Source organism: Orbicella faveolata, unplaced genomic scaffold (assembly GCF_042242905.1).
Source record: "Orbicella faveolata isolate gen_17 unplaced genomic scaffold, um_ofav_v1 contig_1, whole genome shotgun sequence".
Taxonomy (NCBI): Eukaryota; Metazoa; Cnidaria; class Anthozoa; order Scleractinia; family Merulinidae; genus Orbicella; species Orbicella faveolata.
Genome location: NW_028301536.1, coordinates 5,742,501 through 5,745,666, shown reverse-complemented (window position 1 = coordinate 5,745,666; position 3,166 = coordinate 5,742,501). Strand labels below are relative to the sequence as shown.

The window sequence follows — 3,166 nt, the reverse complement described above, 5'->3', positions numbered from 1 at the left end:
GTCTGTAATCGAACAAATTTGCCGAATCCATGAAAGGCGTCTATTACTGATCTAATAAACGGTTTATTAGATCAATAATAGATATCTGTCATAATTTACAGATATTGTATAATAGTTTGTAATAACTTAACGACCATTTTTATTAGATTAATATCTATTCACAGCTGTTATATATATGGTCTGACTTTAGTGTGCCAAAATATAAATTGTCCTGTTAACTTTTAATGGTTCAGAAGCCGATCAGTCAGCTATGTAATTAATATAATATTAATTATCCTTCAACTCAGTTCATTGGCTAAATAACTGATGTGTTTCATGATTGATGATAGAAGTTTAGTCTGTTATGGCGAACCATGGATGCTGCAGAGTTTGTTTCAGGGTTGGACGATTGCTTGGATTCGTGTTCAGCAACGAGTAAGTTAGGTTCTTCGCCTCTGTTGAAAAGAAATAAAAAGATAAATATCAAGATGTAAACACTGGATCACGGAGCTGAAATCACCCGCTACAGAATCAATATGGAAAATAAGAGAAACAGTGAAAGTGTTTCTGCTTGCATTGATAAAGCAAGTAGAGATTAAGAAGGAAATACCTGGTGGAAGCTGGTGTGGTACTCTAGGTGCCATGCGTAGAGCGTGACGTAGATGTTTAAATGCTGGGACTACGGGTGACAGCATATCCACAAGAAGGATTTCCATTTGCCACACAGTTTCCTGACAGCCGTCATATTGCTTGGATTTACTGAATTCAGGAGGCATGTACTGTGGTGTGCCTGAATGCAAACAAATCACAGTATCACATAAGCTGCCAGGTTTTATTTTACTTGCAAATGTCGCTCACAAGACACTCCAGCATTATTCTCACCTCTGAATCTTGTGAAAGGTTCTTGTTGAACTTCAGATGTCGGTCCAAAGTCAATCAACTTGGCTTCATCAGTGCGCATGTCAACCAGGATGTTCTCTGGTTTGATGTCTCGGTGTAGGACACCAGTCTCCTCGCAGTTGATGTTGGCCTGCAGGATCTGGGCAAAGTATTGTCTTCAGAAAGTTTCCCATGATCGTCTTCATAAATGGAATCCCAAGATGACAAACTGTTGGCTGACATTGTAAATTTCATCACGGCGTTTACCCAGTCGGGTTTCTGTAAAAACAAATACGCAAAGAACGCAGAATTATTAGTACGGCTAGAACAAAATAGTTATAAACGTTTATTTTCTTGTGATTGAGTTCAGTTAGAAAGTCTACGGTGCGGTGCTTCAATTTTGTACACAAAAAGCTGTATAAACTGTAGTGGATTTAAATTTTGGCACAACTGTGTGCAATATAACAGTGCGTAAAAGCAACGATTTCAGTCAATTTTTAGCCAGATTAGAAATCACCTTACCTCATAATCAAGAGACAAAAAACTGTCGTAGCTACTGATTTTCTTTAGATACACTTTGTCAGACTCGCTCCAGATACATCTCAATTTGTTTCTGTAGAAAAACAAAAAAAGACGACTTCATTTAGAATCTTGTTTAGTTAGTCGTTGAAATGTTTATTATTATTATTATTATTATTATTAATAATAATATTATTACTGAACTACTAGTCGCACAGACAGTGGGGCAGATGCACGAGCTCCCCGCCGATCATGCAGTTAGAACACTGCAGCAATGTAACCTTAGAGATGAGGATGCGCGCCTTAGGGAAAACCTAGGGGAAGTGAGGAATGCCCTTCCTGAACAAACTAAGGGAGCTGCCGACCTTGCTGCGGAGAAAGTGGCATCTAGCTGGCTAATAGTCATTTCAGTTTAAGATGTGGACTTCACTCTAAATAAGAGAGACTTCAAGGACGCCATTCATATGAGATATGATTGGCAAATAAGCGTCTACTCGTGTGTGTGGAGATGTTTTTGATGTAGACCACGCCATGGTGTGTAGACGTGGAGGCTTGATTATTCAAAGACATAATGAGCTGCGTGATTTGGAAGCCGAAATGCTAAAGGTGGCATGCAATGACGTCCAAATTGAGCTGGTACTTCAGGAGATAAAAGGAGAAGTGCTGACACCCGGTACGAACAGAGTAGCGGATGCCCGGCTCGACACTCATGCTCGTGGCTTCTGAGAGCGGCAAGTAAAGTGTGAAGATTTAGAGCCGAGTGGCTCATAGCTGCCGGAGCTTATCCCGGTTTCTGTAGCATGAAGCGGCTAGGAGTATTTCTACTACCCCTGGATGGGATGCTAGTCCATCGCAGGTCGCTCCAACGCAATTTGTTAAGTTTCCCCAACAATTCGCCAGTACCCATTTATACTCCTGGGTGGAGAGAGGCACTGTGAGGGATAAGTGTCTTGCCCAAGAACACAACACAGTGTCCCCGGCCAGGGCTCGAACACGAACCACTCGATCCGGAGACGAGCGCACTAACCATGAGGCCACCGCGCCTCCCTGGGAGCGGCAAGGCTCTGCCTTTTTTTGATGTTAGGGTTTGTTACCCGAATGTAGAGTCTTATAGAGGCCTCACCACAAAACAAATCTACCGCCAGCATGAGAGTGAGAAAAAGATAATGTACATCACCAGGGTGCTAGAAGTCGAACAAGGCTCCTTTACTCCACTGGTGTTTACTACCACCGGAGGAACGGCAGATGAATGCAAGAGGTATCACAGTAGACTAGCTGAACTTTTATCGACCGAGAAGGGGGAGGATTATAGTACTACAAAGTCATGGATTCGCGCCAGAGTCTCATTCGCCCTCTTGAGGTGTGCGCTGCTATGGTTGAGAGGCTCACGTTGTATGCGAAGAGCCCCGCTGAGCATTACAGATAACGATTTTGAAATCGATAAGAAACTAGCGAGATTTTAGGTTTAGAAAGTTTAATATTCTTTACGTAGATGTAAAATAATCATTTTAGGGATGTTATTAAATTTTATTTTTTATTGCAGTGAAAAATAACTCATGAATTGTAAGTAGAATGTTTGAAGAGATAAATTATGTAAATAATAAGTTACTGAGATTTAAAGAATAAAATTATAGGTTAATTATTAAAAAATATTATTATTATTATTATGAATTTTTACCAGATAATGTAAGATTCAAGTTTGTATGATAAAGTACTCAGTAAAGTTTGTATTATTTTAAAAAATGTTATTATTATTATTATTATTATTATTACCTCTGGAATTTAGAAG

The 3,166-nt window shown here is 39.9% G+C and overlaps 1 pseudogene; it reads right to left on the bottom strand.

The window, feature by feature from the left end:
* Positions 1-333: 333 nt before the first annotated feature.
* Positions 334-3,166, bottom strand: part of LOC149117833 (serine/threonine-protein kinase pim-3-like) — a 3,333-nt pseudogene continuing 500 nt past the window's right edge.